Source organism: Felis catus, chromosome F2 (genome assembly GCF_018350175.1).
Source record: "Felis catus isolate Fca126 chromosome F2, F.catus_Fca126_mat1.0, whole genome shotgun sequence".
Classification (NCBI taxonomy): domain Eukaryota; kingdom Metazoa; phylum Chordata; class Mammalia; order Carnivora; family Felidae; genus Felis; species Felis catus.
In genome coordinates, this window is record NC_058385.1 from 81,021,989 (window position 1) to 81,043,568 (window position 21,580).

Sequence of the window (21,580 nt, forward strand, 5' to 3'; positions counted from 1 at the left end):
GTGGGGTGGAGTGGGACCGCAGGAGGGAGCCACACGGGGTCTAGCAGGGGTGGGGTGGAGGGGGTCTACAGGAAGGAGCCACACTGTCCAGCAGGGGTGGGGTACAGGCCCGCAGGAGGGAGCCTCACACAGCCCAGCAGGGGTGGGGTGGAGTGGGACCGCAGGAGGGAGCCACACGGGGTCTAGCAGGGGTGGGGTGGAGGGGGTCTACAGGAAGGAGCCACACTGTCCAGCAGGGGTGGGGTACAGGCCCACAGGAGGGAGCCTCACGCAGCCCAGCAGGGGTGGGGTGGAGTGGGACCGCAGGAGGGAGCCACACGGGGTCTAGCAGGGGTGGGGTGGAGGGGGTCTACAGGAAGGAGCCACACTGTCCAGCAGGGGTGGGGTACAGGCCCGCAGGAGGGAGCCTCACGCAGCCCAGCAGGGGTGGGGTGGAGTGGGACCGCAGGAGGGAGCCACACGGGGTCTAGCAGGGGTGGGGTGGAGGGGGTCTACAGGAAGGAGCCACACTGTCCAGCAGGGGTGGGGTACAGGCCCGCAGGAGGGAGCCTCACGCAGCCCAGCAGGGGTGGGGTGGAGTGGGACCGCAGGAGGGAGCCACACGGGGTCTAGCAGGGGTGGGGTGGAGGGGGTCTACAGGAAGGAGCCACACTGTCCAGCAGGGGTGGGGCACAGGCCCGCAGGAGGGAGCCTCACGCAGCCCAGCAGGGGTGGGGTGGAGTGGGACCGCAGGAGGGAGCCACACGGGGTCTAGCAGGGGTGGGGTGGAGGGGGTCTACAGGAAGGAGCCACACTGTCCAGCAGGGGTGGGGCACAGGCCCGCAGGAGGGAGCCTCACGCAGCCCAGCAGGGGTGGGGTGGAGTGGGACCGCAGGAGGGAGCCACACGGGGTCTAGCAGGGGTGGGGTGGAGGGGGTCTACAGGAAGGAGCCACACTGTCCAGCAGGGGTGGGGTACAGGCCCGCAGGAGGGAGCCTCACGCAGCCCAGCAGGGGTGGGGTGGAGTGGGACCGCAGGAGGGAGCCACACGGGGTCTAGCAGGGGTGGGGTGGAGGGGGTCTACAGGAAGGAGCCACACTGTCCAGCAGGGGTGGGGCACAGGCCCGCAGGAGGGAGCCTCACGCAGCCCAGCAGGGGTGGGGTGGAGTGGGACCGCAGGAGGGAGCCACACGGGGTCTAGCAGGGGTGGGGTGGAGGGGGTCTACAGGAAGGAGCCACACTGTCCAGCAGGGGTGGGGCACAGGCCTGCAGGAGGGAGCCTCACGCAGCCCAGCAGGGGTGGGGTGGAGTGGGACCGCAGGAGGGAGCCACACGGGGTCTAGCAGGGGTGGGGTGGAGGGGGTCTACAGGAAGGAGCCACACTGTCCAGCAGGGGTGGGGCACAGGCCCGCAGGAGGGAGCCTCACGCAGCCCAGCAGGGGTGGGGTGGAGTGGGACCGCAGGAGGGAGCCACACGGGGTCTAGCAGGGGTGGGGTGGAGGGGGTCTACAGGAAGGAGCCACACTGTCCAGCAGGGGTGGGGCACAGGCCCGCAGGAGGGAGCCTCACGCAGCCCAGCAGGGGTGGGGTGGAGTGGGACCGCAGGAGGGAGCCACACGGGGTCTAGCAGGGGTGGGGTGGAGGGGGTCTACAGGAAGGAGCCACACTGTCCAGCAGGGGTGGGGCACAGGCCCGCAGGAGGGAGCCTCACGCAGCCCAGCAGGGGTGGGGTGGAGTGGGACCGCAGGAGGGAGCCACACGGGGTCTAGCAGGGGTGGGGTGGAGGGGGTCTACAGGAAGGAGCCACACTGTCCAGCAGGGGTGGGGCACAGGCCCGCAGGAGGGAGCCTCACGCAGCCCAGCAGGGGTGGGGTGGAGTGGGACCGCAGGAGGGAGCCACACGGGGTCTAGCAGGGGTGGGGTGGAGGGGGTCTACAGGAAGGAGCCACACTGTCCAGCAGGGGTGGGGCACAGGCCCGCAGGAGGGAGCCTCACGCAGCCCAGCAGGGGTGGGGTGGAGTGGGACCGCAGGAGGGAGCCACACGGGGTCTAGCAGGGGTGGGGTGGAGGGGGTCTACAGGAAGGAGCCACACTGTCCAGCAGGGGTGGGGCACAGGCCCGCAGGAGGGAGCCTCACGCAGCCCAGCAGGGGTGGGGTGGAGTGGGACCGCAGGAGGGAGCCACACGGGGTCTAGCAGGGGTGGGGTGGAGGGGGTCTACAGGAAGGAGCCACACTGTCCAGCAGGGGTGGGGCACAGGCCCGCAGGAGGGAGCCTCACGCAGCCCAGCAGGGGTGGGGTGGAGTGGGACCGCAGGAGGGAGCCACACGGGGTCTAGCAGGGGTGGGGTGGAGGGGGTCTACAGGAAGGAGCCACACTGTCCAGCAGGGGTGGGGCACAGGCCCGCAGGAGGGAGCCTCACACAGCCCAGCAGGGGTGGGGTGGAGTGGGACCGCAGGAGGGAGCCACACGGGGTCTAGCAGGGGTGGGGTGGAGGGGGTCTACAGGAAGGAGCCACACTGTCCAGCAGGGGTGGGGCACAGGCCCGCAGGAGGGAGCCTCACGCAGCCCAGCAGGGGTGGGGTGGAGTGGGACCGCAGGAGGGAGCCACACGGGGTCTAGCAGGGGTGGGGTGGAGGGGGTCTACAGGAAGGAGCCACACTGTCCAGCAGGGGTGGGGCACAGGCCCGCAGGAGGGAGCCTCACGCAGCCCAGCAGGGGTGGGGTGGAGTGGGACCGCAGGAGGGAGCCACACGGGGTCTAGCAGGGGTGGGGTGGAGGGGGTCTACAGGAAGGAGCCACACTGTCCAGCAGGGGTGGGGCACAGGCCCGCAGGAGGGAGCCTCACGCAGCCCAGCAGGGGTGGGGTGGAGCGGGACCGCAGGAGGGAGCCACACGGGGTCTAGCAGGGGTGGGGTGGAGGGGGTCTACAGGAAGGAGCCACACTGTCCAGCAGGGGTGGGGCACAGGCCCGCAGGAGGGAGCCTCACGCAGCCCAGCAGGGGTGGGGTGGAGTGGGACCGCAGGAGGGAGCCACACGGGGTCTAGCAGGGGTGGGGTGGAGGGGGTCTACAGGAAGGAGCCACACTGTCCAGCAGGGGTGGGGCACAGGCCCGCAGGAGGGAGCCTCACGCAGCCCAGCAGGGGTGGGGTGGAGTGGGACCGCAGGAGGGAGCCACACGGGGTCTAGCAGGGGTGGGGTGGAGGGGGTCTACAGGAAGGAGCCACACTGTCCAGCAGGGGTGGGGCACAGGCCCGCAGGAGGGAGCCTCACGCAGCCCAGCAGGGGTGGGGTGGAGTGGGACCGCAGGAGGGAGCCACACGGGGTCTAGCAGGGGTGGGGTGGAGGGGGTCTACAGGAAGGAGCCACACTGTCCAGCAGGGGTGGGGCACAGGCCCGCAGGAGGGAGCCTCACGCAGCCCAGCAGGGGTGGGGTGGAGTGGGACCGCAGGAGGGAGCCACACGGGGTCTAGCAGGGGTGGGGTGGAGGGGGTCTACAGGAAGGAGCCACACTGTCCAGCAGGGGTGGGGCACAGGCCCGCAGGAGGGAGCCTCACGCAGCCCAGCAGGGGTGGGGTGGAGCGGGACCGCAGGAGGGAGCCACACGGGGTCTAGCAGGGGTGGGGTGGAGGGGGTCTACAGGAAGGAGCCACACTGTCCAGCAGGGGTGGGGCACAGGCCCGCAGGAGGGAGCCTCACGCAGCCCAGCAGGGGTGGGGTGGAGTGGGACCGCAGGAGGGAGCCACACGGGGTCTAGCAGGGGTGGGGTGGAGGGGGTCTACAGGAAGGAGCCACACTGTCCAGCAGGGGTGGGGCACAGGCCCGCAGGAGGGAGCCTCACGCAGCCCAGCAGGGGTGGGGTGGAGTGGGACCGCAGGAGGGAGCCACACGGGGTCTAGCAGGGGTGGGGTGGAGGGGGTCTACAGGAAGGAGCCACACTGTCCAGCAGGGGTGGGGCACAGGCCCGCAGGAGGGAGCCTCACGCAGCCCAGCAGGGGTGGGGTGGAGTGGGACCGCAGGAGGGAGCCACACGGGGTCTAGCAGGGGTGGGGTGGAGGGGGTCTACAGGAAGGAGCCACACTGTCCAGCAGGGGTGGGGCACAGGCCCGCAGGAGGGAGCCTCACGCAGCCCAGCAGGGGTGGGGTGGAGTGGGACCGCAGGAGGGAGCCACACGGGGTCTAGCAGGGGTGGGGTGGAGGGGGTCTACAGGAAGGAGCCACACTGTCCAGCAGGGGTGGGGCACAGGCCCGCAGGAGGGAGCCTCACGCAGCCCAGCAGGGGTGGGGTGGAGTGGGACCGCAGGAGGGAGCCACACGGGGTCTAGCAGGGGTGGGGTGGAGGGGGTCTACAGGAAGGAGCCACACTGTCCAGCAGGGGTGGGGCACAGGCCCGCAGGAGGGAGCCTCACGCAGCCCAGCAGGGGTGGGGTGGAGTGGGACCGCAGGAGGGAGCCACACGGGGTCTAGCAGGGGTGGGGTGGAGGGGGTCTACAGGAAGGAGCCACACTGTCCAGCAGGGGTGGGGCACAGGCCCGCAGGAGGGAGCCTCACGCAGCCCAGCAGGGGTGGGGTGGAGCGGGACCGCAGGAGGGAGCCACACGGGGTCTAGCAGGGGTGGGGTGGAGGGGGTCTACAGGAAGGAGCCACACTGTCCAGCAGGGGTGGGGCACAGGCCCGCAGGAGGGAGCCTCACGCAGCCCAGCAGGGGTGGGGTGGAGTGGGACCGCAGGAGGGAGCCACACGGGGTCTAGCAGGGGTGGGGTGGAGGGGGTCTACAGGAAGGAGCCACACTGTCCAGCAGGGGTGGGGCACAGGCCCGCAGGAGGGAGCCTCACGCAGCCCAGCAGGGGTGGGGTGGAGCGGGATCGCAGGAGGGAGCCACACGGGGTCTAGCAGGGGTGGGGTGGAGGGGGTCTACAGGAAGGAGCCACACTGTCCAGCAGGGGTGGGGCACAGGCCCGCAGGAGGGAGCCTCACGCAGCCCAGCAGGGGTGGGGTGGAGCGGGACCGCAGGAGGGAGCCACACGGGGTCTAGCAGGGGTGGGGTGGAGGGGGTCTACAGGAAGGAGCCACACTGTCCAGCAGGGGTGGGGCACAGGCCCGCAGGAGGGAGCCTCACGCAGCCCAGCAGGGGTGGGGTGGAGTGGGACCGCAGGAGGGAGCCACACGGGGTCTAGCAGGGGTGGGGTGGAGGGGGTCTACAGGAAGGAGCCACACTGTCCAGCAGGGGTGGGGCACAGGCCCGCAGGAGGGAGCCTCACGCAGCCCAGCAGGGGTGGGGTGGAGTGGGACCGCAGGAGGGAGCCACACGGGGTCTAGCAGGGGTGGGGTGGAGGGGGTCTACAGGAAGGAGCCACACTGTCCAGCAGGGGTGGGGCACAGGCCCGCAGGAGGGAGCCTCACGCAGCCCAGCAGGGGTGGGGTGGAGTGGGACCGCAGGAGGGAGCCACACGGGGTCTAGCAGGGGTGGGGTGGAGGGGGTCTACAGGAAGGAGCCACACTGTCCAGCAGGGGTGGGGCACAGGCCCGCAGGAGGGAGCCTCACGCAGCCCAGCAGGGGTGGGGTGGAGTGGGACCGCAGGAGGGAGCCACACGGGGTCTAGCAGGGGTGGGGTGGAGGGGGTCTACAGGAAGGAGACACACTGTCCAGCAGGGGTGGGGCACAGGCCCGCAGGAGGGAGCCTCACGCAGCCCAGCAGGGGTGGGGTGGAGCGGGACCGCAGGAGGGAGCCACACGGGGTCTAGCAGGGGTGGGGTGGAGGGGGTCTACAGGAAGGAGCCACACTGTCCAGCAGGGGTGGGGCACAGGCCCGCAGGAGGGAGCCTCACGCAGCCCAGCAGGGGTGGGGTGGAGTGGGACCGCAGGAGGGAGCCACACGGGGTCTAGCAGGGGTGGGGTGGAGGGGGTCTACAGGAAGGAGCCACACTGTCCAGCAGGGGTGGGGCACAGGCCCGCAGGAGGGAGCCTCACGCAGCCCAGCAGGGGTGGGGTGGAGCGGGACCGCAGGAGGGAGCCACACGGGGTCTAGCAGGGGTGGGGTGGAGGGGGTCTACAGGAAGGAGCCACACTGTCCAGCAGGGGTGGGGCACAGGCCCGCAGGAGGGAGCCTCACGCAGCCCAGCAGGGGTGGGGTGGAGTGGGACCGCAGGAGGGAGCCACACGGGGTCTAGCAGGGGTGGGGTGGAGGGGGTCTACAGGAAGGAGCCACACTGTCCAGCAGGGGTGGGGCACAGGCCCGCAGGAGGGAGCCTCACGCAGCCCAGCAGGGGTGGGGTGGAGCGGGACCGCAGGAGGGAGCCACACGGGGTCTAGCAGGGGTGGGGTGGAGGGGGTCTACAGGAAGGAGCCACACTGTCCAGCAGGGGTGGGGCACAGGCCCGCAGGAGGGAGCCTCACGCAGCCCAGCAGGGGTGGGGTGGAGTGGGACCGCAGGAGGGAGCCACACAGGGTCTAGCAGGGGTGGGGTGGAGGGGGTCTACAGGAAGGAGCCACACTGTCCAGCAGGGGTGGGGCACAGGCCCGCAGGAGGGAGCCTCACGCAGCCCAGCAGGGGTGGGGTGGAGTGGGACCGCAGGAGGGAGCCACACAGGGTCTAGCAGGGGTGGGGTGGAGGGGGTCTACAGGAAGGAGCCACACTGTCCAGCAGGGGTGGGGCACAGGCCCGCAGGAGGGAGCCTCACGCAGCCCAGCAGGGGTGGGGTGGAGCGGGCCCGCAGGAGGGAGCCACACAGGGTCTAGCAGGGGTGGGGTGGAGGGGGTCTACAGGAAGGAGCCACACTGTCCAGCAGGGGTGGGGCACAGGCCCGCAGGAGGGAGCCTCATGCAGCCCAGCAGGGGTGGGGTGGAGCGGGCCCGCAGGAGGGAGCCACACAGGGTCTAGCAGGGGTGGGGTGGAGGGGGTCTACAGGAAGGAGCCACACTGTCCAGCAGGGGTGGGGCACAGGCCCGCAGGAGGGAGCCTCACGCAGCCCAGCAGGGGTGGGGTGGAGTGGGACCGCAGGAGGGAGCCACACGGGGTCTAGCAGGGGTGGGGTGGAGGGGGTCTACAGGAAGGAGCCACACTGTCCAGCAGGGGTGGGGCACAGGCCCGCAGGAGGGAGCCTCACGCAGCCCAGCAGGGGTGGGGTGGAGTGGGACCGCAGGAGGGAGCCACACGGGGTCTAGCAGGGGTGGGGTGGAGGGGGTCTACAGGAAGGAGACACACTGTCCAGCAGGGGTGGGGCACAGGCCCGCAGGAGGGAGCCTCACGCAGCCCAGCAGGGGTGGGGTGGAGCGGGACCGCAGGAGGGAGCCACACGGGGTCTAGCAGGGGTGGGGTGGAGGGGGTCTACAGGAAGGAGCCACACTGTCCAGCAGGGGTGGGGCACAGGCCCGCAGGAGGGAGCCTCACGCAGCCCAGCAGGGGTGGGGTGGAGTGGGACCGCAGGAGGGAGCCACACGGGGTCTAGCAGGGGTGGGGTGGAGGGGGTCTACAGGAAGGAGCCACACTGTCCAGCAGGGGTGGGGCACAGGCCCGCAGGAGGGAGCCTCACGCAGCCCAGCAGGGGTGGGGTGGAGCGGGACCGCAGGAGGGAGCCACACGGGGTCTAGCAGGGGTGGGGTGGAGGGGGTCTACAGGAAGGAGCCACACTGTCCAGCAGGGGTGGGGCACAGGCCCGCAGGAGGGAGCCTCACGCAGCCCAGCAGGGGTGGGGTGGAGTGGGACCGCAGGAGGGAGCCACACGGGGTCTAGCAGGGGTGGGGTGGAGGGGGTCTACAGGAAGGAGCCACACTGTCCAGCAGGGGTGGGGCACAGGCCCGCAGGAGGGAGCCTCACGCAGCCCAGCAGGGGTGGGGTGGAGCGGGACCGCAGGAGGGAGCCACACGGGGTCTAGCAGGGGTGGGGTGGAGGGGGTCTACAGGAAGGAGCCACACTGTCCAGCAGGGGTGGGGCACAGGCCCGCAGGAGGGAGCCTCACGCAGCCCAGCAGGGGTGGGGTGGAGTGGGACCGCAGGAGGGAGCCACACAGGGTCTAGCAGGGGTGGGGTGGAGGGGGTCTACAGGAAGGAGCCACACTGTCCAGCAGGGGTGGGGCACAGGCCCGCAGGAGGGAGCCTCACGCAGCCCAGCAGGGGTGGGGTGGAGTGGGACCGCAGGAGGGAGCCACACGGGGTCTAGCAGGGGTGGGGTGGAGGGGGTCTACAGGAAGGAGCCACACTGTCCAGCAGGGGTGGGGCACAGGCCCGCAGGAGGGAGCCTCACGCAGCCCAGCAGGGGTGGGGTGGAGCGGGATCGCAGGAGGGAGCCACACGGGGTCTAGCAGGGGTGGGGTGGAGGGGGTCTACAGGAAGGAGCCACACTGTCCAGCAGGGGTGGGGCACAGGCCCGCAGGAGGGAGCCTCACGCAGCCCAGCAGGGGTGGGGTGGAGCGGGACCGCAGGAGGGAGCCACACGGGGTCTAGCAGGGGTGGGGTGGAGGGGGTCTACAGGAAGGAGCCACACTGTCCAGCAGGGGTGGGGCACAGGCCCGCAGGAGGGAGCCTCACGCAGCCCAGCAGGGGTGGGGTGGAGTGGGACCGCAGGAGGGAGCCACACGGGGTCTAGCAGGGGTGGGGTGGAGGGGGTCTACAGGAAGGAGCCACACTGTCCAGCAGGGGTGGGGCACAGGCCCGCAGGAGGGAGCCTCACGCAGCCCAGCAGGGGTGGGGTGGAGTGGGACCGCAGGAGGGAGCCACACGGGGTCTAGCAGGGGTGGGGTGGAGGGGGTCTACAGGAAGGAGCCACACTGTCCAGCAGGGGTGGGGCACAGGCCCGCAGGAGGGAGCCTCACGCAGCCCAGCAGGGGTGGGGTGGAGTGGGACCGCAGGAGGGAGCCACACGGGGTCTAGCAGGGGTGGGGTGGAGGGGGTCTACAGGAAGGAGCCACACTGTCCAGCAGGGGTGGGGCACAGGCCCGCAGGAGGGAGCCTCACGCAGCCCAGCAGGGGTGGGGTGGAGTGGGACCGCAGGAGGGAGCCACACGGGGTCTAGCAGGGGTGGGGTGGAGGGGGTCTACAGGAAGGAGACACACTGTCCAGCAGGGGTGGGGCACAGGCCCGCAGGAGGGAGCCTCACGCAGCCCAGCAGGGGTGGGGTGGAGCGGGACCGCAGGAGGGAGCCACACGGGGTCTAGCAGGGGTGGGGTGGAGGGGGTCTACAGGAAGGAGCCACACTGTCCAGCAGGGGTGGGGCACAGGCCCGCAGGAGGGAGCCTCACGCAGCCCAGCAGGGGTGGGGTGGAGTGGGACCGCAGGAGGGAGCCACACGGGGTCTAGCAGGGGTGGGGTGGAGGGGGTCTACAGGAAGGAGCCACACTGTCCAGCAGGGGTGGGGCACAGGCCCGCAGGAGGGAGCCTCACGCAGCCCAGCAGGGGTGGGGTGGAGCGGGACCGCAGGAGGGAGCCACACGGGGTCTAGCAGGGGTGGGGTGGAGGGGGTCTACAGGAAGGAGCCACACTGTCCAGCAGGGGTGGGGCACAGGCCCGCAGGAGGGAGCCTCACGCAGCCCAGCAGGGGTGGGGTGGAGTGGGACCGCAGGAGGGAGCCACACGGGGTCTAGCAGGGGTGGGGTGGAGGGGGTCTACAGGAAGGAGCCACACTGTCCAGCAGGGGTGGGGCACAGGCCCGCAGGAGGGAGCCTCACGCAGCCCAGCAGGGGTGGGGTGGAGCGGGACCGCAGGAGGGAGCCACACGGGGTCTAGCAGGGGTGGGGTGGAGGGGGTCTACAGGAAGGAGCCACACTGTCCAGCAGGGGTGGGGCACAGGCCCGCAGGAGGGAGCCTCACGCAGCCCAGCAGGGGTGGGGTGGAGTGGGACCGCAGGAGGGAGCCACACAGGGTCTAGCAGGGGTGGGGTGGAGGGGGTCTACAGGAAGGAGCCACACTGTCCAGCAGGGGTGGGGCACAGGCCCGCAGGAGGGAGCCTCACGCAGCCCAGCAGGGGTGGGGTGGAGTGGGACCGCAGGAGGGAGCCACACAGGGTCTAGCAGGGGTGGGGTGGAGGGGGTCTACAGGAAGGAGCCACACTGTCCAGCAGGGGTGGGGCACAGGCCCGCAGGAGGGAGCCTCACGCAGCCCAGCAGGGGTGGGGTGGAGCGGGCCCGCAGGAGGGAGCCACACAGGGTCTAGCAGGGGTGGGGTGGAGGGGGTCTACAGGAAGGAGCCACACTGTCCAGCAGGGGTGGGGCACAGGCCCGCAGGAGGGAGCCTCATGCAGCCCAGCAGGGGTGGGGTGGAGCGGGCCCGCAGGAGGGAGCCACACAGGGTCTAGCAGGGGTGGGGTGGAGGGGGTCTACAGGAAGGAGCCACACTGTCCAGCAGGGGTGGGGCACAGGCCCGCAGGAGGGAGCCTCACGCAGCCCAGCAGGGGTGGGGTGGAGTGGGACCGCAGGAGGGAGCCACACGGGGTCTAGCAGGGGTGGGGTGGAGGGGGTCTACAGGAAGGAGCCACACTGTCCAGCAGGGGTGGGGCACAGGCCCGCAGGAGGGAGCCTCACGCAGCCCAGCAGGGGTGGGGTGGAGTGGGACCGCAGGAGGGAGCCACACGGGGTCTAGCAGGGGTGGGGTGGAGGGGGTCTACAGGAAGGAGACACACTGTCCAGCAGGGGTGGGGCACAGGCCCGCAGGAGGGAGCCTCACGCAGCCCAGCAGGGGTGGGGTGGAGCGGGACCGCAGGAGGGAGCCACACGGGGTCTAGCAGGGGTGGGGTGGAGGGGGTCTACAGGAAGGAGCCACACTGTCCAGCAGGGGTGGGGCACAGGCCCGCAGGAGGGAGCCTCACGCAGCCCAGCAGGGGTGGGGTGGAGTGGGACCGCAGGAGGGAGCCACACGGGGTCTAGCAGGGGTGGGGTGGAGGGGGTCTACAGGAAGGAGCCACACTGTCCAGCAGGGGTGGGGCACAGGCCCGCAGGAGGGAGCCTCACGCAGCCCAGCAGGGGTGGGGTGGAGCGGGACCGCAGGAGGGAGCCACACGGGGTCTAGCAGGGGTGGGGTGGAGGGGGTCTACAGGAAGGAGCCACACTGTCCAGCAGGGGTGGGGCACAGGCCCGCAGGAGGGAGCCTCACGCAGCCCAGCAGGGGTGGGGTGGAGTGGGACCGCAGGAGGGAGCCACACGGGGTCTAGCAGGGGTGGGGTGGAGGGGGTCTACAGGAAGGAGCCACACTGTCCAGCAGGGGTGGGGCACAGGCCCGCAGGAGGGAGCCTCACGCAGCCCAGCAGGGGTGGGGTGGAGCGGGACCGCAGGAGGGAGCCACACGGGGTCTAGCAGGGGTGGGGTGGAGGGGGTCTACAGGAAGGAGCCACACTGTCCAGCAGGGGTGGGGCACAGGCCCGCAGGAGGGAGCCTCACGCAGCCCAGCAGGGGTGGGGTGGAGTGGGACCGCAGGAGGGAGCCACACAGGGTCTAGCAGGGGTGGGGTGGAGGGGGTCTACAGGAAGGAGCCACACTGTCCAGCAGGGGTGGGGCACAGGCCCGCAGGAGGGAGCCTCACGCAGCCCAGCAGGGGTGGGGTGGAGTGGGACCGCAGGAGGGAGCCACACAGGGTCTAGCAGGGGTGGGGTGGAGGGGGTCTACAGGAAGGAGCCACACTGTCCAGCAGGGGTGGGGCACAGGCCCGCAGGAGGGAGCCTCACGCAGCCCAGCAGGGGTGGGGTGGAGCGGGCCCGCAGGAGGGAGCCACACAGGGTCTAGCAGGGGTGGGGTGGAGGGGGTCTACAGGAAGGAGCCACACTGTCCAGCAGGGGTGGGGCACAGGCCCGCAGGAGGGAGCCTCATGCAGCCCAGCAGGGGTGGGGTGGAGCGGGCCCGCAGGAGGGAGCCACACAGGGTCTAGCAGGGGTGGGGTGGAGGGGGTCTACAGGAAGGAGCCACACTGTCCAGCAGGGGTGGGGCACAGGCCCGCAGGAGGGAGCCTCACGCAGCCCAGCAGGGGTGGGGTGGAGCGGGCCCGCAGGAGGGAGCCACACGGCGTCCAGGCCCAGGCCCTGTGCTGGCTGCTGCAGCCTGTGGGCCGTCTGTCCTCCCGATAGACAGAGAGGCGGGTTCGCCTGGGCCCGAGTTGCGGGTCGTCCGAGCCGCTGCTTTGAGCCCACGAGGCAGTTTCTCCCAGCGGGAGCCTGCGTCTTGCCTGCCCCTGGCCCAGTTCCCAAACTCCAGTGGTTTCTCCCGGCTCTGCCTTCCCACTCTTTCAACCCCCGTTGCTTCTGCTTCCTTGCATTCGACTGTGTCGCCGCCATAAAATAGACCAGGGCGGCCGGATCCCCGCGGCTCAGAACATGAGATTTCCTCCCCGGCGGTGGGAGGCCTGACGTCTGATTAGGAACGGAGCACAGGGCGTCAGCGCACCTGCAGCCTCGAGGTACCAGGAGGGACTGTGCTTCTGAGCCGGCGGGGCACTTCCGCCCCGGGAGGCGGACTCTGCAGTCCTGTGGGAGGGGTCTTGTTGTGGGCCGGGGTGGGGGGGGGGAGGGCTCGTGGTCGTGGAGGGCTGAGCAGGGGAGTCCTGTCAGGGGGCACTTTAGGACGACCCTCTGCCGGAGGCCGGTGCCGGAAGAAGCTGCCGTCCCGTCCTCTGGTCCTGATGGGGGAGAGGTTGGGACTGGCCTAGACGTTGCCCCCCAGCCAGTGTTGGGGTGTTAGGGCCTCCTGCCCCCCCCCCCCCCCCGCTGGCCAGTGGAGATGCTGGCCAGGCCACAGGCAGCTCTTGCCAGGCCTTGGAGCCAGAAGACAGTGGTGCGTTCAGGTGGGGAGGGCAGGGTGGCTGGGGGAGATGGGGAGAGAGGGGGGACCCCCAGGCTAGCCCCCGGGATGGGGTGCCTGAACCCCACCGGCCCGTCTCACTCCTTTCCTGGTGGGCTCCTCACGGCGGCTTCCACAGGGAACAGGGAGCAAGGAGATGGGACGGGGTGGGGACCAGGCTGACAGCTGCGTGACTGTCCTGCCCTCCCCCAGCCCCCACCCCGGCCAGGTGCCCACCCCCATGTCTGCCGGCCGCTGGTGTCTGGCTCTTCATCCCTTCAACCTGAGGGCTGGCGATGCCCGCTGCGGGCCCGGTGAGAGCCAGGAAGGGAAGCTGGGGAGGCCGCGAGCGACAAAAGCGTCTGCAGGCAGAGGACAGGGCCAGGGCCCGTTTCCCACCAGCGCCGAGGCCAAGGACGCGGGAGCTGCAGGCGGGGTCGCTTCCGGGCGGGCCCTGGGTGCTCACACCTGCTCCAGCCACGGCCACCGCGTAAAATACGGGATGCCGTGTTGGACTGCACACGATCAGCGAACTGTCCTTCTATTGTTTGATTTTTGGGACATACTTACACTAAACCCATTCCTTGGTTACCTGAAATCCCAAATGTGAAATTCCTGTCATTTACTTAAATCTACGAGCCTGGCTCCTCCTCCTTTGGGATGCCTGGAGGAGGTTGGGGAGAGGGGCTTTGTCTCCCTTCGCCCACACGGGGAGTGGGCAGGGCCTGGGTTTCACGCATATTCCCCCGTAGCAATGGTTCACAATAGGACCTCGAAATCTTCGTGGCCCAACAGTGATGGAATTTTCCATCTGCTTTGGCGAGCCACTTCTCCCAGGTGCTTCTGGGAACCCAGTAGCTCTGGGTGTGTTTGTCTCTGCTTTTGGTCACTTGGCTTAACCACACGGTATGCTGGCTCCTTTGAATCCCCTGGAACAGAGATGTCTTGCTACCTTGGGGTCGCCTGACTCCTGGCACGCCTCTGTGTCCCCCCGCCCTGCCCCGCAGCCAGCCTGGGTGGGAGCCGCGTGCTGGCTCCGCGGTGGAGGTGCGTCATCCGCTGTGCGCCTGCGGGGATGTGGTGCCCTCTCTGATCTCGTTCCTGAATCTGAGGGTTGGATTGGGCGATCACGGGGATTTGCCCCTTCCTGGTGCGTGGCGACATAGCAGTCACCAGCCATGCTCCGCGTTTGACCATGGCTCGGACCCAAGGCCGGCAAAGGTTTGCTTTGAGGAGCCAGATACCTCAGCCTTCACCCTCGGAGGGTGGGCATACTTGAGTCAGACCACGTCGAGGCCTCAGAGTCTGCGTTGAGCTCTAAAAAGGTGTGGGGCTGTAGGTGGGGGAGGCCGATGGGGCGGAATGTCCAGCAGGAGAAGGGCCTCGCCCCTCCCCACACACCCCACAGGTCAGCGAGGACCACAGAGCAGGACGGAGTCTGGAAGACGGTAAGAGGAGCCCCTGGGGTTCAAACCCAGTCCTCACGGGTTTCAACCGTCCCGTCGTGACGAGGGGTAAAGATTCTGCATCCCTTTTGGTGGCCAGTCTTCTCTATGCATGGTTAAAGACCGCGTACAATTGCAACGCTAACACGTGCCTCGGCGGATGAGAGATTCCTTGGTGAGTCCGTTTCTTCTGTGGTCATGCCCTGAGTGATAGGAACTCTTCACATGGCTAGAAATACACATTTGAAACAAGGATCCTAAATGGTTTCCCACTCACAGCGGAGCCCTGCGTAGACAGGGTGAGGCAGCCCCCATGGAACAGAGTGCCGGCCAGCCTGGGGGGGGGACCCAGGGCACAGAGGGACTCCGGGAAGACCCCTTCGCCCTCCAAAGGCAAAGACTGCCCTTCCACTTGCAGGAGACTGGCCCTGTCTCCAGGGGTCCCCTTGGGACCCCCGGGTCGAGCAAACAGCCACCATGTCCCAGAGAAGGGAACAAAGCCACTGGCCCCAGGCTGGGTCTCTCCTGGCTGTCTTTACTGGCCAGGGCCCTTGTGACACCTGCAGCCTGTGTCCCCCCAAAGCAGCAGACAGAGATGAGAGGTCAGTGTCTGGGGCATCACAGCATGTCTTCAAGTCCACGGGGTGCTTGGTGGTCATGCCGAGGTCTTTTCTACCCCCTGGGTCCCGAGCCCCTGGCTAATCGGAGTGAATGGTGTTGGCCAGACAGGCGGGAAGGGGCTGGTGGGGGGCCCTTGGCACAGCCCTCAGGGCCCCCACCTCACGTCCCCCTGCAGAGGCCCCGGGGAGGTGTAGGACTCTCTTTGGGAGCAAGAAGCAGATGTCAGAGCTTCTGTTAATAATGGAAACCAGAGTTAACGACATCGAGGCAGAGACGCTTGGTCTCTGGATTGGCTTTGTCTCTGCATCGCGTGGCCGTGTGCGGGGACCCCGTGTATCGCGGGGAGCGGCCAGCAGCAGCTCCAATCCCTGCACCCCCCGCCTCAGGGATCAGGTGTGGATTTTCCCGCCATGCTCCCTGGCTGGATGTCAGCCCTCCCTGGACCCTGCGGGGCGTCCTTCACGGTGGCCAGAAGTGCTCAGCGAGCCTCTCTGTGGCCCCTCTCCAAGGCCCAGGGACCCCACACTCTCCCTCTCCCTCCTCTGTGGCAGCCCCCACCAGCGGCACGGGTCCCTGGGTGACCACAGGGAGGGGGACCCACCCCTGCCAGACCCCGGTGGGTGCACAGAGGTCTGGAGTGACCGGTGGGATGTGCTTGATTCTCTGCTGTTCGCCATTTGTCAGGCGTCACCACCTTGGCTCTCAGCCTCCTGTCGCTTGGAGCCATGGCCTTGTCCTGCCTCCTCAGGCTGAGCCCCAGCCTAGGACGGAGGTCCCCCTGCCGCGCGGCCCCCTCACCCCCTCCCTGGTCCCCCCGCCGGGCGGATGGATTCCTTGCCCCTGGGGTTTCGCTCCTCCGAACATGGTTTCTGAACACCTGCTGCGGGCGCAGCGAGGACGGAGACAGAGGAGTCCGGCAAAGTGGCCTCCCCAGAGCCCCTCCCGCCGACAGAGCCACGAGACAGAGCAGAGCCTCGCAGCCACCCGCCGAGTCTCTGGCTCCATCTGCCTTGTCACACTTAGCCGCGTGCGCGTGCTGCCGCGTGGCTTCCCGTCTAAGAGCACCGAATGGAGTGTCTTTTTATGGAACAGAATCTTGCATGGGACCCAACATACGGGAGATGTAAGCGAAGCTGCTCAGGGAAGTGGCACGGACAGGACTGGGTGCGGGCCGGCCTCTGTGCCTCAGTCTGCCCCCCGGGATCCCCGAGGCAAACCCACAGGCTGAGACCCCGGGGAGTCTCCTGAGGCCAGAGGCCCTGTGATCCACCCTTGTCCCCGCTGTCCCGCGTGCAGTGGGCACCGAGTAGGTGCTCAGGGTGGTGGGTGCCCTGCAAATACAATTGGACGGAATGGGGTGGGGGGGGCTTCCTGAGGGGCTGGCACTGTTGCTGCCCTCCATCCGGGAAGGGGGCCCCAATCAAGAAGTCTGTGGGACATGAACCTCATGGTTTCAGACCACTCTCCTTCCCTGCCAACGGCCTCCAGCCTGGCCTGGGGCTCAGGTGGGTTTACTTGGGTCTCTACTGGGGGGCAGACCAGTGCCCTGAAGTGTGCGTCGGGGGACAGACCAGGGATGAGTGTGCCCCCCCGACCCTGGCCAAGGGCAGCTGTTTGTGGGGAGGGGGACCGAGCTTGGACGCACAGGTTGGGGCCCGTGCACCGGCCTGTGCAAAGCCCCTCACGGCGAGGATGGGTGTACGTCGGGGGGAAAGACAGGGCGGGAAGCTGCAGGCAGGGTCCCCTCCCCCCGTCCCCACACCCCGTGTTCTTTGTTGGACTTCTGAAGAGCCTGGGCGTCGGGGGCCTTGAACTCAAGGGAAGCGTGTTCCTCTACCGTGTTCTGAGGTGTCCTTGTTGAGGCTGGAGAATAAAGAGGAGCTTCACTTAGTGGCTTGTTGGAAAGTTGTGTCCCCACCCGCAGCGCTCCCTACTTGGGCACCTGGAGGGCGGGGCTTATCTTGGCCCCACAGCGGGGAGGGCGGGCCTGACTCTGCCTCCGGGCTTCTCCCTCCAGACTGGGGACAGGATGACCCCCCCAGACCCCAAGGTGCCTTCGCTCACAGCTGGACCTCCCCCACTGTTCCCGGAAGCTCGCCCAGGTGAGGGTCCACCCTGACTCGTGGGTGTAGACGGGTGAGCACGCTGGGCTGCCCTGGGAGGACCCCGGTGGGGCGGGGGCCGCACGGGGCCCGGACAGGGGTCACGGCCGCCACTAGTCACGCTGTATCAGCCCCCGCACTGGTCAGCTCGGGCCCCCACAATGGATTCCACAGACTGAGGGCTCACACGGTGGGCATTTATCTCTTGAGGCTCTGGAGGCGGGGGTGGGGGTGGGGCCCATGATCAGGTGCATCCGGTTCCTGGTGAGGTCTCTTCCTGGTGTGCAGACGGCCACCTTCTTGCCGCGTGCTCACGTGGTGGGGACAGAGGAAGCCAGCTGCCTGGTGGTCCTGTCCCAAGGGCCCCACCCTCACGACCTCATGTGACCCTGATGACCTCCTTCTCCAAACACCATCCCTTTGGGGGTCAGGGCGTCAACGTGGATTTGGAGGGACACCATTTGGTCATGGCCGCTTCCTGCCCTCCTGCTTATTTTCCAGAACATCTTTGGGCCACGGGAACCTGACTGGCCAGCGAAGCCTCCCCAAGGTTCCAAGCTTGAACTCGCGACACGGCCCTCCAGACTGTCGCGGCCGGCCCGGCTGCCCAGCGCAGGATGTGGTGAGTGCGGCGGGAGACGAGGTCCCGGCTCCCCCTGGGAAGCCTCTCCCGGGGTCAGGCTACGAAGACGGTCGCTTCCACCTGGCTGACCCCTCCCCGCCCTCCAGCGCCCTCCCCTGCGACAGAGCGTTGCTGGTTTCTTGTCTGGTTCCTCTTTCTCCTTCTGTGTAAGAAAGGACCCAGGGTTTTCCTTGAGGAGCCCTCCTAGCCACTGCTAGCCTTGCGTTTAGGGGGACCTGACCCTGAGGGAGGGCTGGAGGGTAGAGCCAATGCCCCGTGCCCTGTGATGGGGCAGGTGTGGACGCGTGACCTGCGTGGACAGTTAGAGAGGCTCCCGGCTGCCCCTGGAGGGGGTCTGGGAAGCCGCATGCTGAGCTGACGGGGGTCACATTGCCGCCACGTGGAGCCCGAGGAAGCAGCAGGTGAGCCGCCGAGCAGAGAGGGCGTGGGGGCACCAGTGGATCCCTGGATCCAGCTGTACCTGCATCCGGCCACCAGACCAACGGCACCTGGGTCTTTTTTATGTTTAAAAAAGTAGACTTTAATTTTTAGAGCATTTTAGGCTCACCGCAAGATTGGGGGCAGGTACAGAGAGTTCCCGTGGGCCCCTGTCCCAGCAAGCACAGCCCCCTGCTTTCAACATCCCCACCAGAGTGCACTTGACACATCGCTGTCCCCAAAGCCCACAGTTTATGTTCCATGTCATCTTGCTGCCGTGCACCATTGCGGCTTTGGACAGATGTGCAATGACGTATGTCCATTCTCGAGAGTCATACGGACTAGCTTCACTGCCCTGAACCCTCTGTGCTGACTGTCCCTCTCGTCCCCCTGGCCCCTGGCCCCTACTCATCTTTTATCGTCTCCACGGTTTTGCCTTTTCCAGAATGTCACAGACTTGGAATAATACTGTGCGTAGCCTTTTCGGACTGGCTTCTTTTACCTCGTAATATGCATTTAGGGTCCCTCCAGGTCTTTTCACGGCTCGACAGCCCGTTCCTACTTAGTGCCGACCCACATCCCGTTGTCTGGATGGACCACAGGCTGTCCGTTCACCTGCTGACGGACACCTCGGCTGTTCCAGGGTTTGGGGGCTCTGAATGAAGCCGCTGTGAACACCCGTGTGCAGGTTTTCGTGTGGACATCATTTTCTTTTCTTTTTCTTTTTTTTTTAACGTTTATTTATTTTTGAGACAGAGAGAGACAGAGCATGAACGGGGGAGGGGCAGGGAGAGAGGGAGACACAGAATTGGAAGCAGGCTCCAGGCTCTGAGCAGTCAGCACAGAGCCCGACGCAGGCCTCCAACTCACAGACCGCAAGATCATGACCTGAGCTGAAGTCGGACACTTAACCGACTGAGCCACCCAGGCGCCCCTGGACATCATTTTCAACTCCTTGGAGTAAATATCAGGCAACATCACCGCTGGATCGGACGGAAAGAGAGCGTTTAATGTGTGAGAAGCTTCCAAGCCGCCTCCCAGAGCACGTGCCGCTCTGTGTCCCCACGGGCCGGGCGTGAGCGGGCGGCTCCGTGTCCTCGCCAGCACGTGGCCTTGTCGGCACCCGGGAGCCCGGTCCTTCCCACAGGGGTGCGGCGGGTCCCTGTGACTGTTCTAATGTGCGCGTCCCTGACACGTGCTGTCGGTGGCGTTCACTGAGAACCTTCCAGGTTCAAGGTGCTTTACCGCGCTGACGTGGGTCCTTGAGGAAGCGCTCTGCCCGCGGCCTGTGTCAGCAGTGCCATTAGATCTTGGGCTGCCGAGGTCCAGGGAGGGGAAGTGACTGGCCCAAGGTCAGGCAGCCAGTGAGCGGAGTGGGACCCACGGGTTCTGCGACCTGATTCTTCGAGAACTGCTGAGCCTGACGTCCCGGCCTCTCCAAGCAAGGACGGCTTCCTGGAGCCTTCAGAATGTGGAGAGCTCGCTGCCCCTCTCTCTCTCCAAGGGCCTCCGCGGCGAGGCTCCTGGTGGCGGCTGTCACGCGGGAGCTGGGGTCCGATGTCAGGAACACGTGCCGATTGCAGGGTCGTCCCCAGGTAGCAAGGGGTGGCCCCTCGCCGGTCCAGCAGCCCCTCGCTGTCGGCTTGGCAAAGTGGAGTGTGTGGGGGGGCCTTCTGGTTCAGGCGTGCCGGACAGGAGGACAGGATTTGTGAGACCCTACATGCCCCAAAGAGAGCTAAGTCAGAGCAGCCAGCTCACTGCCCCTTCCAGGTCCTAGCAGAGTGCGAGGATGAAAAGTGCCAGAACTCTATTATACGCTAACAAGTGATGCTCTACGGACAGTGTTCCCAGCTGGCCCTCTTGGGGCACAGCCGCGGCACCGTGGCTGATGTGACTGTTCTGTGGTCCCCCCGTCCTGTCCCCCCGGGAGAGGGTCAGAGCCGCCCTGGGCCTTGGTGTGATGCTGTGGAGGGGGCATCTGAGGGGCAGTTGGAGGCAAACCGGCTGGGGCAGGGCTGGGGCGGATGAGGCGTGGGGACGTGCGGCCAGAGGCACCCAGATTAAGTGGTTTGGGGCAGGAAACTTCCCAGGTGACATTTCTCTCCTAAACGCCCACCGAAAAACCCCCGGTCCTGAGCAAAAGCATTAGGACGGCCGTGGAAGGGGCCAGGACATTCAGGGGCCGTGGGTGTTGTTCATCCTTGCTGTCGGGAGATCGTGTCTGCCGGAGACACTGGGGGCGCGAGCCCTGCTGCTCCCTCCTGCCTGTGACACCAGCATAGGTCCAAGGGCCCTTTCTGGGGAGCGTCTTACTGCCGTGCAGTGAGGGGCTCTTAAGGAGCTTTTGCACCTCATGTCCCCAGCAGCCTTCGGAGAAAACAGGTGCCCCCAGCGACCCCTGCCTGGCCCTGCAGGGGCCAGGCCATTGTCTCCACCTGGAGGAACCCGGAAGGGCCAGGGTCCTCATAGCCCCGGCCTCTCTTCTGCAGGAGCTGCTTCCCCGGGAAGAGCTAGAGGACGTGCGGGGACAGCCGACGACCGATGACCCCCGCTCAGGCCCGGCCCTGCCTTTCTCTGCGTCACCTTGAGTCACTGACTCATTCTCTGAGCCCGAGATGTCCTCCTCTGCAAAGTAGGGGTGCAAGTGGCCTGGAGGGGGAGGGCCTGGCAGACTCAGGCCGCGTGAGGCTCCGTTCATGGTTGGGGGCGGCAGGCGGGTGCAGGTGGCCCACGGCTGGTCTGGGAGAAGCCCCCAAGGCCTGAGAAGAATCCCCAGCGCTCCTTGTGGTGAAGGTCTGGGTGGACTTGGCTTCTTCCTTAGTCGCTCTGATAAAGGCCGGTCAGAGGGGACCAGGGGTCTGGCCCCGGCACCCAGAAGTCTGACCGTCCCCACACCAATGATGTCCCACCAGTGGCCAGAAAGGCTGATTTGGGGGTCCCTGGATGGCCCTCCAGACGCGGTGCTCCTCCCCGCCAGACCCCTGCAGGGATGGGGCAAAGTGAGTCCTGCTGGTGGCCCTGGACCGACCTGGGTGGGGATTTGGGGCTGCCCTCTGGGGCTCCCCACCCACCCCCTCTGCCCCAGAGTGTCTCCAGTCTTCTCACCTTCCTTCTTCATCCTTCAAAACCCTGCACCTCAAAAACCTGCGGCCTGATCGAACCAAACTGGAAGACACAGGCTCCAGGCTCAGCGCTGACCTTGGGCAGGACAGTGGACCCACCGCGTGTACAGAGTCTTTCTGAGCAACGGGCCAGGCGGGGGCCGCAGGCACGTGGGGTTCCCAATGGGGCGGAAGGGCTCTCAGTGGGGCCACGGATATGGGGGGGAGGGGGGTCCTGGGGGAGGGGCTGAGGTCTTTCCACCTGGGACTTTGCAGCTTGAGTACTGCCTGGCCCAGCCCCTCCACCGGCTGCTGAAGAGCACTAGAACGTTCCACCCCAGCCAAGGCCAAACGCTCCACCCCTTCTGGCCGGGCCCCTGGATGGGGTCTCTGCTGGCCATTTGCCCCTCTGTGACCTTGGGCATGGCCCCCGGTTTTCTCCACGTGTGACACAGCCACCTCCACCTGCAATCGGAGATTGTCAGGGGCGTTAGGCTAGACGTGGATGCAATTATC

The 21,580-nt window shown here is 67.4% G+C and overlaps 1 long non-coding RNA gene across 1 annotated transcript; it reads left to right on the top strand.

Moving 5' to 3' along the window:
• The first annotated feature begins 11,991 nt into the window (after nucleotides 1-11,991).
• Nucleotides 11,992-21,226, top strand: LOC111558576. Its single transcript, XR_006592488.1, has 4 exons — nucleotides 11,992-12,355; nucleotides 16,819-16,903; nucleotides 17,405-17,525; nucleotides 20,453-21,226. It is a non-coding gene; the product is annotated as an uncharacterized LOC111558576 (long non-coding RNA).
• The last annotated feature ends 354 nt before the right edge of the window (nucleotides 21,227-21,580 follow it).